At 36.6% G+C, this 16,096-nt stretch overlaps 1 non-coding gene across 1 annotated transcript; it reads left to right on the top strand.

Moving 5' to 3' along the window:
• Nucleotides 1-366: 366 nt before the first annotated feature.
• On the top strand, nucleotides 367-473 carry LOC139894959 (small nucleolar RNA R71). The gene has a single exon (XR_011775432.1). It is a non-coding gene; the product is annotated as a small nucleolar RNA R71 (small nucleolar RNA).
• The last annotated feature ends 15,623 nt before the right edge of the window (nucleotides 474-16,096 follow it).

Raw genomic sequence — 16,096 nt, 5'->3', positions numbered from 1 at the left:
CTTTGTTCCATTGTTTGTTCAATACTGAGACAATCTTTTGTCAAATGTGATCCTCCACACTGCTCACAACTAATTTGTATTGCGTGAATATCTTTAGTCATCTTTTCCATTTGTCTCTCAAAAGCATCTAACTTTGCGGAAATGGAATCAAAGTCATGGCTAGAATCGGCTCTAGCCGCTTTAGATGATCTAACGATGTCTTTTTCTTGATGCCACTCATGTGAGTGGGAGGCTGTGTTATCAATAGTTTTATAAGCTTCAGTTGCGGTTTTCTTCATAATGGAACCACCAGCTGCTATGTCGATGTCTTTTCGTGTAGTAATGTCGCATCGTTGGTAGAATATTTGTACTATTAGATAAGTGTCTAAACCATATTGAGGACATCCTTTCAACAACTTTCCAAATCTTGTCCACGCCTCATATAATGTTTCATTAGGCTTTTGTGTGAACGTAACAATTTCTCCTTGAAGTCTCACGGCTTTAGATGCCGGAAATAATCTTTTAAGAAATTTTTTAACTAAAACATCTCATGCATCAATCGCTCCTTCAGGTAACGATTCTAACCAATCTTTGGCTTCTCCCTTCAAAGTCTAGGGAAATAACATGAGATAGATCTGTTCATCCTCAACTTCTCTGATTTTGAATAGAGTACATATCCTATTAAAGGTTCGAAGATGTTCGTTTGGATCTTATTTTGGTGTACCACTAAATTGGCATTGATTAGTTACCATGTGTAGAATTTGTCCTTTGATTTCATAATCTGGCGCATTAATGTCTGGTTGAGTAATGGCATGACCTTGGCCAGTGCGTGTAGCTCTCATTCGGTCTTCCATACTTAGAGGTTCCTGATTTTCCATGATTGAATTTGTTGAATCTGAATCACTAGAGGATTCTGATTTAATGGTTTCTTCCTCGACAATCTATGGATGAGTAATTTGTGGTTCAGGAGGAATGATTAGTGGTTCAGGTGTAACAACTCTACTTTTTCCGTTACTTCCGTTAACCTTCCGTTAGTTTATTTAACGGCGATTATTTAACTTTTGTGCGTTTACGTGTAATAATGCCTACTTGATCTTTGGAGGGTTATAATAATTAATATGGGTGGATATTAATTCAAATAAATATTTCGGATAATGAAATACGATAAAAACGATACGATTTTGATAACTGCTTTTTGAGCAACGAAACGCTCGGGTTTATTTTAATAATTAATTTTATTGATTATTAACTTTTTAAAATATTTAATTTATTGGGTTTTTAATAAATTAAACGATTGGTTGCGTTTAACGATTGGGTTAGCGTTTCGGGCCTTCGGTACGACTAAACGACACTTAAAACGGACCACGATTACACGGAATTGCAAAACACGAGCCCGGGAATACCCCACATGGGCCATTCGGCCGACCACCCCCTCCCCACCCTTTTATGTCTAATTTTGATAACTAGGAGAACTTATATGCAATTTAGAAGATTTAGGGCTAAATATATAAGGGGATGCGTAAACCTAAACTGTGTAATCTTCCCCATTATTTTTTTTGTCAACTTTTTGGCTCCCTCCTCCCTCCTTGCTGCCGTCGATCACCACACACCCACACACACTCAATTTTAATTTTTTGCTAAAACCTTGAACACGAAAGTTGCAATTCTCGATCTCCTCTACGCGTTGGTATAATTCTTTTAGCGATCTAACGTATATTTAGCTAAACCCTAATCCTAAAAATATGATTTTTATTAGAGTTTCATAGATATGTTGTCAATTGCTCAAGTCTATACGCGTACGTGGTAATTGTTATCGTTATTTTGATTGTTTGATGCGCTAGGGTTTAAAAATAAATTTGTTTTTGTTTGATCAGTAAAATTAAGTTTTTCAAATGTTAATTATTATGTTATATTCAGATTCCTTGCGAAAAACTATTGAGTTTAGGCTTTGGATTCGCTCAATTTCGTTTTCGTATGATTAAGTTATGTCAATTTGAATTATCGTTGTGTTTTTGTTGCTTGATCCGAAATCTGGTATTGATAGACAATGAATTGGCATGTGAAACTTATACCAATGGAAATATAATTTAAAAACACTCAATTTAAACTAGGATATCATGTCGTTTTCTTATGTAAAACCCGAGATATGCTTGAATTAGTGTAAAAGTAGTTTTATACAGCACTTGCATTAAAATAACCTTGTATGATAAAATGTGTTAACTTTTGTGATTAAAGCTTTGCATATTTGAAATGTAGACAAAAAGTACTTCACTTTTCATGTAGATATCATAGGCTAATTGTATCTAGATCTTCGGATAATCGCGTGCGAATGTGACTAACTAAATGGGAATTGAATCTGTAACTTGCTCACTGTTTTGTACTATGTGGATTGTGTTTATTGCATGAGCATGTATGCTTCTGGAAAATGAAACTTAACATAATATATGACTTATTGCTAGTTTATGTCAATTTCTGAAACCTTATGCATTGGGCACAATAGAGCCTTACTTTATGTAAATTCTGATTTGAGATGAAAAACTGAACATTCAAATTGCACGAATAAACTGTACAAATTGGCTAAACAAAAGTTGCTAGATTTTTGATATGCGTTACTTTGACTTGTCTTTGAACTATAGCCACTGGTCTTGTATCAATTTCATGTTCCTAACTCCGGTTATAGCCAAAACGAAATCAGTGCGAGTCAGAAACTGACTGGGAAAACCCCGAATGTACCCCTTCTGATTCCTGATTTTAATTATCGTATCAGACCCTGGCTAGAATTTTTGGAATCGATTTTAAGTATATTTATGATCTGGAGTTTTCCATGTTTACTTGAATTTTGTGCTATGAGATAATGTGCTAAGTATGCTTCGTGTTCATGAACTTTGTGCACAACGATAAACTGAAATTGTGAAAATAATTATTCATGACCTGAAATGTATTGTTTGACTTAGGTTTGACATTTTGACCAACATTTGACATGAACCTACTGATGTTGACTTTAGTTGACTACTTTGACCAAGTTTGACTTTCAGTTTGACTTCGGTTAACTTTGTTTGACTTGCATGATATAGTTGACTTTTACTTTGAAACGCGTCGAGTCGAGCAATAAGACCACGTATACTATGAAACCACCCTTATTTAAGATGCATATATTGATCAACCTAAATACGTATACTTAGGTTGCATTATTCAGCTGTAAACCGTACAAGTTTTTTTCTGCCATCCAAGCTTATTCAAAGGTGAGTCTACAGTCCCGCTTTTTACATGTTTTTCAGGGATGAGAATACACACTATTATACTTACTTTATCAAATGCTTTTGTATTGACACGAGTACTATATATATGTACTGAGTTTGTTCAAAAAGCCTCTAGCTTGAATACTTTTAATACCATCGGTGTAAGCACGATTTAGATGGACGGATCCGTTAAGTTGACAACCTCACCCGCTATAAAAATTGTGGTGCATTTATTTTGAATATTAGATACGCTCGAACAAGTGTATAACATTTTAGGAGGTAAAGGCGGGTATAGTGGCTTCTATACTCGGGTTATTGCTAGTATTCAGGTGCTCAGATTATGCAAACGTTAAAATCTCATGGTCAAGGAAACTAAACTATTTTTCTGATAACTATTTTTTCAGATACTGCTACATTACTTTAAACCTGTAGATTCACCAACATTATTGCTGACCTGTTTTTGCGTGTTTTTATTCTCAGGTCCTTAAGAGGTAGACTTCCGCTGTGTTTGCTGCATGTCTGGCCGTGGAGTTAGCATTTGATTTAATGAACATTATTTACTCTCGTATTTAAAACTTTTATAACTGTTTAAATACTGTTTGCTTGTGGTTACGATTACAACAGTGTTTCTGTTTTGGGATTATTGACTTATGTTTTTGAAAGTCAACTTTTAATAAAATTAAATGCGATTACTTTAAACGTCTCATATAGAGGGAGTGACTGTTAACTGTGGGACCTGGATTAACGCGCCGTCAGATGGAAATTTGGCGAGGTGTTAAAGTTGGTATTAGAGTTAACGGTTCGTAGGGAAACTAGGACTTGCATTAGAGTGTTTGATATGGTCATTAGGACACCTTGAAGAGTCTAGACTATGACCAGGACTTAGTCAATACATGAGTACTTTGTGACTAACGTTATTTACTTGGCTATTCTGTTCATTTGTGTTCTTACATTATGAGCTAGATGTCACAGGATTCAGGAACAGTAGCAATGTCGCGAGTGTGGCTGAGGTGAATGTACCTGCTCCTGCCCCAGCACCAGCACCTGCTTCGCATCAGATACCCAATCATCCCGTGAACCTTTATGCATTGGATTTGATTCATACTAACCGCAACAGGGATGTAGTTGATCGTGTTAACGCTTTGAGTGATATTGCTAGGACATACCCGCACCCCGATGATCTTGATAGGTTGGACGAAAGGGTCACAGGTATAAATACTTATACGTATGAGCCCGAAGTGAGGTTCGTTGAGATGACGAGATTGATAGCAGCCTTGACTGCCAGGGTTGCTACGTTGGAAGCGGAATGTGATAGGTCGAGGAATGATGGACCTGCCTCCCATACCCGACAGAAGATGAAGTGAAGGGTCATTGACCATGAACTTCTTTTCCACCCACCATTCTTTCTTTAATTGGTTATATAAGACTTACCGGGTGTTATAAACCGTGCTACTAGTACATTATGTTTATTGTTTGGGTTACTACTTTTGGAAATTGGTTTATCACTTATGGATTTCATTTATAATAATGGTGGTTTATGCTATTAATAAGTATTATCTTTTATTGCATGCGGTATTATTCTAAATTTAGTAACTTTGTATGATTGTAATACTTGTGTTATGTTATACTACTACTATTTCCATTAATGTTACTACTTAGTGCTACTGCTACTACTACCACTAGTGTCACTACTATCACTACTATCACTGGTGACGCTACTAACACTATTATCACTACTAATACTACTTTCGCTACTTCTCACTACTAGCGAATCTTTTCGTACTAGTATTTACTAGTCTTCAACACTCGTTGATAGTATATTTTCATATATAGCGTTGTTTTAACACTGACCTAGTATTTTTTTGTGTTGAAGATGCCTCCGAAGGAATCAACCGCCACTCAAATCAGGAGAATGGTCGCCGAAGGAATCACGGCCGAAAGAGCTGAACTACTGAGGGAATTTAACAACGCTCGGAACAGTAATGATCGTGGTGGTTCGAGCAACACCAATGGGAACGGCACTCAAGGCCGCTATGGATGTTCTTAAAAAACGTTCACTAGTTGCAACCCACATTTTTTCAACGGAACTGAGGGACCAGTTGGTCTCATTAGATGGTTTGAGAAGCTTGAGTCGGTTTTTCGCATTAGTGGGTGTAATGATAATGATCGGGTAGGTTTTGCTACAGGCACACTATCGGAAAGTGCGCTCACCTGGTGGAACAACTATGCTCAATCCCTGGGTCAAGATCAAGCTTATGCCCTACCTTGGGACACTCTGAAGCAAAGAATGATAGAGGAGTATTGTTCAATAAATGAGATTAAGAAAATGGAACGCGAGTTCCATGAGCTGAAGTTAGTAGGCAACGATCTCACCGCCTATAACAAAAGGTTCTTTGAGCTGGCATTAATGTGTCCTGAGATGGTTACTCCAGAAAGGCGTAAGGTGGAGCTGTACATCGAAGGTCTAAGTGAGAATATTCAAGGCGGGGTCACTACTTCCAAACCCGCAAACGTGCAAGAAGCTATTGACATGGCTAGTTTGCTATTGGATCAGATTGCCCAGAGAGGGAAGGGCACTACTGTGAATGAGAATAAGTCAAACGATAGTAAGAGGAAGTGAAACGGTGTTCAGGACAAGAATTTTAATCAACAGCCGTTCAAGAAGCAAGATTCTTACTGCAACGACACTGGGATCACAGGAACTAACTTCGGGTATAAGGGCAAAAAGCCACATTGTCAGAAGTGTGGCAAGCATCATACTAGAAACTGTTCTGTTCTAAATTGTGACCGTTGTAAGAAGTTTGGTCATTTGTCGAAGGATTGCAAGGTTAATCTCAACGGCAACAACAACACTGCAAACAACGCGAGCAATGCTAATAATGGTAAGAACTGTTATGATTGTGGACATCTGAGTCATTTCAAGAAGGACTGTCCTAAGAACAATAATGGAAATGCTCGAGGCAGGGCATTCAACATCAATTCCGCAGAAGCTCGTGATGATCCGAAGCTAGTCACGGGTACGTTTTCACTCGATGATCAACCTGTTTATGTTTTGTTTGATACTGGCGCTGATAGAAGTTTTATATCTAAGGATATTTGTCATAATGTTAAGAAACCTGTTTCTTCCTTAGATAATGTGTATTCCATAGAACTAAGGAATGGTAATTTGATGAGAGCCGATAAGATTTATCATGGTTGTACTTTGACGTTAGAAAGTAAGCCTTTTAGAATTGATGTTACCTATTAAACTGGAAAGTTTTGACCTTGTGGTTGGAATGGACTGGTTAGCTGATAACAAGTCCGAGGTGGTCTGTGACCTAAAGGCTATACGTATTCCTATTGCTGACAGTGAGCCTATGATGATTTATGGTGAAAATAATGGCTCGCAATTACATCTCATTAACTGCTTGAAAGTCCAGAAGTATGTGAGAAAGGGATGTATCGCATTTATAGCTCACGTAAGCCAGACTGTACCTAAAGAAAGGAGACCCAAAGACATTCCTGTAGTTATGGAATTTCTTTAAGTTTTTGAAATGTCCCGTTCTTATTGATTAAAAACGTTCCATATTAATTGATTTCGTTGCGAGGTTTTGACCTCTATATGAGACGTTTTTCAAAGACTGCATTCATTTTTAAAACAAACCATAACCTTTATTTCATAAATAAAGGTTTAAAAAGCTTTACGTAGATTATCAAATAATGATAATCTAAAATATCCTGTTTACACACGACCATTACATAATGGTTTACAATACAAATATGTTACATCGAAATCAGTTTCTTGAATGCAGTTTTTACACAATATCATACAAACATGGACTCCAAATCTTGTCCTTATTTTAGTATGCAACAGCGGAAGCTCTTAATATTCACCTGAGAATAAACATGCTTTAAATGTCAACAAAAATGTTGGTGAGTTATAGGTTTAACCTATATATATCAAATCGTAACAATAGACCACAAGATTTCATATTTCAATACACATCCCATACATAGAGATAAAAAGCATTCATATGGTGAACACCTGGTAACCGACAATAACAAGATGCATATATAAGAATATCCCCATCATTCCGGGACACCCTTCGGATATGATATAAATTTCGAAGTGCTAAAGCATCCGGTACTTTGGATGGGGTTTGTTAGGCCCAATAGATCTATCTTTAGGATTCGCGTCAATTAGGGTGTCTGTTCCCTAATTCTTAGATTACCAGACTTAATAAAAAGGGGCATATTCGATTTCGATAATTCAACCATAGAATGTAGTTTCACGTACTTGTGTCTATTTTGTAAATCATTTATAAAACCTGCATGTATTCTCATCCCAAAAATATTAGATTTTAAAAGTGGGACTATAACTCACTTTCACAGATTTTTACTTCGTCGGGAAGTAAGACTTGGCCACTGGTTGATTCACGAACCTATAACAATATATACATATATATCAAAGTATGTTCAAAATATATTTACAACACTTTTAATATATTTTGATGTTTTAAGTTTATTAAGTCAGCTGTCCTCGTTAGTAACCTACAACTAGTTGTCCACAGTTAGATGTACAAAAATAATTCGATAAATATTATCTTGAATCAATCCACGACCCAGTGTATACGTATCTCAGTATTGATCACAACTCAAACTATATATATTTTGGAATCAACCTCAACCCTGTATAGCTAACTCCAACATTCACATATAGAGTGTCTATGGTTGTTCCGAAATATATATAGATGTGTCGACATGATAGGTCGAAACATTGTATACGTGTCTATGGTATCTCAAGATTACATAATATACAATACAAGTTGATTAAGTTATGGATGGAATAGATTTGTTACCAATTTTCACGTAGCTAAAATGAGAAAAATTATCCAATCTTGTTTTACCCATAACTTCTTCATTTTAAATCCGTTTTGAGTGAATCAAATTGCTATGGTTTCATATTGAATTCTATTTTATGAATCTAAACAGAAAAAGTATAGGTTTATAGTCGGAAAAATAAGTTACAAGTCGTTTTTATAAAGGTAGTCATTTCAGTCGAAAGAACGACGTCTAGATGACCATTTTAGAAAACATACTTCCACTTTGAGTTTAACCATAATTTTTGGATATAGTTTCATGTTCATAATAAAAATCATTTTCTCAGAATAACAACTTTTAAATCAAAGTTTATCATAGTTTTTAATTAACTAACCCAAAACAGCCCGCGGTGTTACTACGACGGCGTAAATTCGGTTTTACGGTGTTTTTCGTGTTTCCAGGTTTTAAATCATTAAGTTAGCATATCATATAGATATAGAACATGTGTTTAGTTGATTTTAAAAGTCAAGTTAGAAGGATTAACTTTTGTTTGCGAACAAGTTTAGAATTAACTAAACTATGTTCTAGTGATTACAAGTTTAAACCTTCGAATAAGATAGCTTTATATGTATGAATCGAATGATGTTATGAACATCATTACTACCTTAATTTCCTTGGATAAACCTACTGGAAAAGAGAAAAATGGATCTAGCTTCAATGGATCCTTGGATGGCTCGAAGTTCTTGAAGCAGAATCATGACACGAAAACAAGTTCAAGTAAGATCATCACTTGAAATAAGATTGTTATAGTTATAGAAATTGAACCAAAGTTTGAATATGATTATTACCTTGTATTAGAATGATAACCTACTGTAAGAAACAAAGATTTCTTGAGGTTGGATGATCACCTTACAAGATTGGAAGTGAGCTAGCAAACTTGAAAGTATTGTTGATTTTATGAAACTAGAACTTTTGGAATTTATGAAGAACACTTAGAACTTGAAGATAGAACTTGAGAGAGATCAATTAGATGAAGAAAATTGAAGAATAAAAGTGTTTGTAGGTGTTTTTGGTCGTTGGTGTATGGATTAGATATAAAGGATATGTAATTTTGTTTTCATGTAAATAAGTCATGAATGATTACTCATATTTTTGTAATTTTATGAGATATTTCATGCTAGTTGCCAAATGATGGTTCCCACATGTATTAGGTGACTCACATGGGCTGCTAAGAGCTGATCATTGGAGTGTATATACCAATAGTACATACATCTAAAAGCTGTGTATTGTACGAGTACGAATACGGGTGCATACGAGTAGAATTGTTGATGAAACTGAACGAGGATGTAATTGTAAGCATTTTTATTAAGTAGAAGTATTTTGATAAGTGTCTTGAAGTCTTTCAAAAGTGTATGAATACATATTAAAACACTACATGTATATACATTTTAACTGAGTCGTTAAGTCATCGTTAGTCGTTACAGGTAAATGTTGTTTTGAAACCTTTAGGTTAACGATCTTGTTGAATGTTGTTAACCCATTGTTTATTATAACAAATGAGATGTTAAATTATTATATTTTCATGATATTATGATATATAATATATCTTAGTATGATGTATATACAGTTAAATGTCGTTACAACGATAATCGTTACATATATGTCTCGTTTCGAAATCATTAAGTTAGTAGTCTTATTTTTACATATGTATTTCATTGTTAATACACTTAATAATATATTTACTTATCATTTAACATAATTAACCAAGTGTATCAATATCTTAATATGATTCATATGTACCTAGTAAGACGTTGTTATAACGATAATCGTTATATATATCGTTTTCGAGTTTCTTAAATTAATAGTCTCATTTTTATGTATATATCTCATTGTTAAAATACCTAATGAGATACATACATATAATAAAAACATGTTAACTATATATATAACCATATATATGTCATCGTATAGTTTTTAAAAGTTTTAACATTCGTGAATCACCGATCAACTTGGGTGGTCAATTGTCTATATGAAACATATTTCAATTAATCAAGTCTTAACAAGTTTGATTGCTTAACATGTTGGAAACATTTAATCATGTAAATATCAATCTCAATTAATATATATAAACATGGAAAAGTTCGGGTCACTACAGTACCTACCCGTTAAATAAATTTCGTCCCGAAATTTTAAGCTGTTGAAGGTGTTGACGAATCTTCTCGAAATAGATGCGGGTATTTCTTCTTCATCTGCTCTTCACGCTCCCAGGTGAACTCGGGTCCTCTACGAGCATTCCATCGAACCTTAACAATTGGTATCTTGTTTTGCTTAAGTCTTTTAACCTCACGATCCATTATTTCGACGGGTTCTTCGATGAATTGAAGTTTTTCGTTGATTTGGATTTCATCTAACGGAATAGTGAGATCTTCTTTAGCAAAACATTTCTTTAAATTCGAGACCTGGAAAGTGTTATGTACAGCCGCGAGTTGTTGAGGTAACTCTAGTCGGTAAGCTACTGGTCCGACACGATCAATAATCTTGAATGGTCCAATATACCTTGGATTTAATTTCCCTCGTTTACCAAATCGAACAACGCCTTTCCAAGGTGCAAATTTAAGCATGACCATCTCTCCAATTTCAAATTCTATATCTTTTCTTTTAATGTCAGCGTAGCTCTTTTGTCGACTTTGGGCGGTTTTCAACCGTTGTTGAATTTGGATGATCTTCTCGGTAGTTTCTTGTATAATCTCCGGACCCGTAATCTGTCTATCCCCCACTTCACTCCAACAAATCGGAGACCTGCATTTCTACCATAAAGTGCTTCAAATGGCGCCATCTCAATGCTTGAATGGTAGCTGTTGTTGTAGGAAAATTCTGCTAACGGTAGATGTCGATCCCAACTATTTCCGAAATCAATAACACATGCTCGTAGCATGTCTTCAAGTGTTTGTATCGTCCTTTCGCTCTGCCCATCAGTTTGTGGATGATAGGCAGTACTCATGTCTAGACGAGTTCCTAATGCTTGCTGTAATGTCTGCCAGAATCTTGAAATAAATCTGCCATCCCTATCAGAGATAATAGAGATTGGTATTCCATGTCTGGAGATGACTTCCTTCAAATACAGTCGTGCTAACTTCTCCATCTTGTCATCTTCTCTTATTGGTAGGAAGTGTGCTGATTTGGTGAGACGATCAACTATGACCCAAATAGTATCAAAACCACTTGCAGTCCTTGGCAATTTAGTGATGAAATCCATGGTAATGTTTTCCCATTTCCATTCCGGGATTTCAGGTTGTTGAAGTAGACCTGATGGTTTCTGATGCTCAGCTTTGACCTTAGAACACGTCAAACATTCTCCTACGTATTTAGCAACATCGGCTTTCATACCCGGCCACCAAAAATGTTTCTTGAGATCCTTGTACATCTTCCCCGTTCCAGGATGTATTGAGTATCTGGTTTTATGAGCTTCTCTAAGTACCATTTCTCTCATATCTCCAAATTTTGGTACCCAAATCCTTTCAGCCCTATACCGGGTTCCGTCTTCCCGAATATTAAGATGCTTCTCCGATCCTTTGGGTATTTCATCCTTTAAATTTCCCTCTTTTAAAACTCCTTGTTGCGCCTCCTTTATTTGAGTAGTAATGTTATTATGAATCATTATATTCATAGATTTTACTCGAATGGGTTCTCTGTCCCTCCTGCTCAAGGCATCGGCTACCACATTTGCCTTCCCCGTGTGGTAACGAATCTCAAAGTCGTAATCATTCAATAATTCAATCCACCTACGCTGCCTCATATTCAGTTGTTTCTGATTAAATATGTGTTGAAGACTTTTGTGGTCGGTATATATAATACTTTTGACCCCATATAAGTAGTGCCTCCAAGTCTTTAATGCAAAAACAACCGCGCCTAATTCCAAATCATGCGTCGTATAATTTTGTTCGTGAATCTTCAATTGTCTAGACGCATAAGCAATCACCTTCGTTCGTTGCATTAATACACAACCGAGACCTTGCTTTGATGCATCACAATAAATCACAAAATCATCATTCCCTTCAGGCAATGACAATATAGGTGCCGTAGTTAGCTTTTTCTTCAATAACTGAAACGCTTTCTCTTGTTCATCATTCCATTCAAATTTCTTCCCTTTATGCGTTAATGCAGTCAAGGGTTTTGCTATTCTGGAAAAGTCTTGGATGAACCTTCTGTAGTAACCAGCTAGTCCTAAAAACTGGCGTATGTGTTTCGGAGTTTTCGGGGTTTCCCACTTTTCAACAGTTTCTATCTTTGCCGGATCCACCTTAATACCTTCTTTGTTCACTATGTGACCGAGGAATTGAACTTCTTCCAACCAAAATGCACACTTTGAAAACTTAGCGTACAATTCTTCCTTCCTCAATACTTCTAACACCTTTCTCAAATGTTCACCATGTTCTTGGTCATTCTTTGAGTAAATAAGTATGTCATCAATAAAAACAATGACAAACTTGTCAAGGTATGGTCCACACACTCGGTTCATAAGGTCCATGAACACAGCTGGTGCATTAGTTAAACCAAACGGCATGACCATAAACTCGTAATGACCGTAACGTGTTCTGAAAGCAGTCTTTGGAATATCATCTTCTTTCACCCGCATTTGATGATACCCGGAACGTAAGTCAATCTTTGAATAAACAGACGAGCCTTGTAGTTGATCAAATAAGTCGTCGATTCTCGGTAGTGGGTAGCGGTTCTTGATGGTAAGTTTGTTCAACTCTCGGTAGTCGATACATAACCTGAATGTACCATCTTTCTTCTTGACAAACAAAACAGGAGCTCCCCACGGTGATGTGCTTGGTCGAATGAAACCACGCTCTAAAAGTTCTTGTAATTGGCTTTGCAGTTCTTTCATCTCGCTGGGTGTGAGTCTGTAAGGAGCACGAGCTATTGGTGCAGCTCCTGGTACAAGATCTATTTGAAATTCAACGGATCGATGTGGGGGTAATCCCGGTAATTCTTTCGGAAATACATCGGGAAATTCTTTTGCAATGGGAACATCATTGATGCTCTTTTCTTCAGTTTGTACTTTCTCGACGTGTGGTAGAACAGCATAGCAACCTTTTCTTATTAGTTTTTGTGCCTTCAAATTACTAATAAGATGTAGCTTCGTGTTGCCCTTTTCTCCGTACACCATTAAGGGTTTTCCTTTTTCTCGTATAATGCGAATTGCATTTTTGTAACAAACGATCTCCGCTTTCACTTCTTTCAACCAGTCCATACCGATTATCACATCAAAACTCCCTAACTCTACTGGTATCAAATCAATCTTAAATGTTTCGCTAACCAGTTTAATTTCTCGATTTCGACATATATTATCTGCTGAAATTAATTTACCATTTGCTAATTCGAGTAAAAATTTACTATCCAAAGGCGTCAATGGACAACTTAATTTAGCACAAAAATCTCTACTCATATAGCTTCTATCCGCACCCGAATCAAATAAAACGTAAGCAGATTTATTATCAATAAGAAACGTACCCGTAACAAGCTCCGGGTCTTCCTGTGCCTCTACCGCATTAATATTGAAAACTCTTCCACGGCCTTGTCCATTCGTGTTCTCCTGGTTCGGGCAATTTCTAATAATGTGGCCTGGTTTTCCACATTTATAACAAACTACATTGGCATAACTTGCTCCGACACTACTTGCTCCGCCATTACTCGTTCCGACACCATTTGTTCCTTTCGTTCTATTAACCCCTGGTCCGTAGACCTCACACTTCGCCGCGCTATGACCATTTCTTTTACACTTGTTGCAAAATTTGGTGCAGAACCCCGAGTGATTCTTTTCACACCTTTGGCATAGCTGCTTCTGATTGTTGTTGTTGTTGCGGTTATTATTGTTGTTGGGATGATTGTTGTAGTTGCTATTGTTTTTGTTGTTGTTGTTGTTGGGCCGTTTGTTGTAGTTGCGATTGATGTTGCGATTGTTGGGATAATTGTTGCGATTATTGTTGTAATTGCTGTTGTTGTTGTATTGGTGATTCTTATCACCGTTTTCCTCCCACTTTCTTTTGACTTGCTTCACATTGGCCTCTTCAGCAGTCTGTTCTTTAATTCTTTCTTCAATCTGGTTCACTAGTTTGTGAGCCATTCTACATGCCTGTTGTATGGAGGCGGGCTCGTGTGAACTTATATCTTCTTGGATTCTTTCTGGTAATCCTTTCACAAACGCGTCGATCTTCTCTTCCTCATCTTCGAATGCTCCCGGACACAATAGGCACAATTCTGTGAATCGTCTTTCGTACGTGATAATATCAAATCCTTGGGTTCGTAACCCTCTAAGTTCTGTCTTGAGCTTATTGACCTCGGTTCTGGGACGGTACTTCTCGTTCATCAAGTGCTTGAATGCTGACCACGGTAGTGCGTACGCATCATCTTGTCCCACTTGCTCTAGATAGGTATTCCACCATGTTAATGCAGAACCTGTGAAGGTATGCGTAGCGTACTTCACTTTGTCCTCTTCAGTACACTTACTTATGGCAAACACCGATTCAACCTTCTCGGTCCACCGTTTCAATCCGATCGGTCCTTCGGTTCCATCAAATTCCAAAGGTTTGCAGGCAGTGAATTCTTTGTAGGTGCATCCTACACGATTTCCTGTACTGCTAGATCCAAGGTTATTGTTGGTGTGTAGCGCAGCCTGTACTGCGGCTATGTTTGAAGCTAGAAAAGTACGGAATTCCTCTTCATTCATATTCACGGTGTGTCGAGTAGTCGGTGCCATTTCCTTCAAAATAGTTAAATGGAACAAGTTAATCATACAGAATATTAAGAGTAGTTAATAGTATTTCGTAGCATAATATGAACTCATTTATAAAAGCTTTTTCTTCATATTAGCGTTTTATAAGTTTAAATTCGGGTAGTACCTACCCGTTAAGTTCATACTTAGTAGCTAATATACAATTCAACTACTACAATTCTATATGAAAAACTGATTATAATAATATTTCGCGTTCAAACTTTTATACAATATTTTACAAACTTACAATACCGCTTATTTTACATAAAGCATGAAATATAGCACACAATAACTTTGATACAAGATAGTTGTGAAGACAATTCTAGCTAGTACACAAGTCGTTTAGCAAAGGCAATAAAGACACGTAATTCATACGTCCAGAAACAAGTCATGCATTCTGGTTTTACTAGGACTACTTCCCATCCTTGGTCTTGTGCAACATAACCGTTATGGCCGTTGATAAGACAGCGTGTTGTAACGTCATCAAAGGAACGGGGGTTACGTAATGTCCAACAGTCCCGTAACAATCTAAAAACCTCATTTCTTACCCCAATTACCGACTCCGTCACTTGTGGAAACGTTTTGTTTAATAGTTGTAGCCCGATGTTCTTGTTCTCACATTGGTGAGAAGCGAACATTACTAATCCGTAAGCATAACATGCTTCTTTATGTTGCATGTTAGCCACTTTTTCTAAATCACGAAGTCCAATATTCGGATATATTGAGTCAAAATAATTTCTTAACCCGTTGCGTAAAATAGCATTTGGGTTCCCCGCAATATATGCGTCAAAGTAAACACATCGTAACTTATGGGTTTCCCAATGTGATATCCCCCATCTTTCAAACGAAAGTCTCTTATAAACCAAGACATTCTTGGAACGTTCTTCGAATGTCTTACAAACTGATCTCGCCTTAAATAGTTGTGCCGAAGAATTCTGGCCGACTCTAGACAAGATTTCATCAATCATGTCTCCGGGTAGGTCTCTTAAAATATTGGGTTGTCTATCCATTTTGTGTTTTTAAACTGTAAAATAGACAAGAGTTAGATTCATAAAAAAATACTTATTAATACAAGCAATTTTTACATATATCATAAAGCATAAGAACACTATATTACATATATTACACCACACGAATACAACTATCTTATTCCGACTCGCTCGTTTCTTCTTCTTCGATTTTGGTTCGTTTTGCCAAGTTTCTAGGGATATATGATGTTCCCCTAATACGAGCCGTCGTTGTCCACATTGGTTTAGAAAAACCTGGTGGTTTAGAGGTTCCCGGGTCATTGTTACAACTT

The sequence above is a fragment of the Rutidosis leptorrhynchoides genome, chromosome 2, assembly GCF_046630445.1.
Source record: "Rutidosis leptorrhynchoides isolate AG116_Rl617_1_P2 chromosome 2, CSIRO_AGI_Rlap_v1, whole genome shotgun sequence".
Classification (NCBI taxonomy): domain Eukaryota; kingdom Viridiplantae; phylum Streptophyta; class Magnoliopsida; order Asterales; family Asteraceae; genus Rutidosis; species Rutidosis leptorrhynchoides.
Note: the sequence above shows the minus strand (reverse complement) of the source record. Positions and strands in the feature narration are given on the sequence as shown.